This window comes from Echinops telfairi, unplaced genomic scaffold (genome assembly GCF_000313985.2).
Source record: "Echinops telfairi isolate 266 unplaced genomic scaffold, ASM31398v2 ScPeMD7_7406;HRSCAF=8444, whole genome shotgun sequence".
Classification (NCBI taxonomy): Eukaryota; Metazoa; Chordata; class Mammalia; order Afrosoricida; family Tenrecidae; genus Echinops; species Echinops telfairi.
Genome location: NW_022111306.1, coordinates 299,590 through 300,099, shown reverse-complemented (window position 1 = coordinate 300,099; position 510 = coordinate 299,590).

The following is a 510-nucleotide window of genomic DNA, read 5'->3' as shown; positions in this document are numbered from 1 at the left end:
CTTATTCTAAAATGATGAAGTCCTTTTTTTGTGTGGGTTCCCAAAATAACTCACAATTTCCTCATTGTGGCACTTCTTAGTGGACTGTATCATCCTGAGACCGTGAACTCTGCTTTGGCTTCCTCTCTGTCTGACACAAAGCAGATACTCAATAAATCACTGTTGACTCAACTCCTTCAGACCTCTGGGTACTAGACCGTTTTGCCAGAGTATCTAAAATCTAGTGATCAAGAAGCAGTCTGCTTTCCCCCCATTTTTCTATAAAAATTTATCTCTTTGTGTGTGTGTGTGTGTGTGTGCTTTAAAATCATTTTATTGGGGGATTTTACAGCTCTTAGAACATTCCATACATCAGTTGCATCAAGAAAATTTGTACACATGTTTCCATCATCATTTTCTAAACATTTACTTTCTATTTGAGCCCCTGGTATCAGCTCCTCTTTTATCCTCTCCCCACCCTCCTGACCCCTTGATAAATTATGCATTATTATTGTTTTCATATCTTTTTTC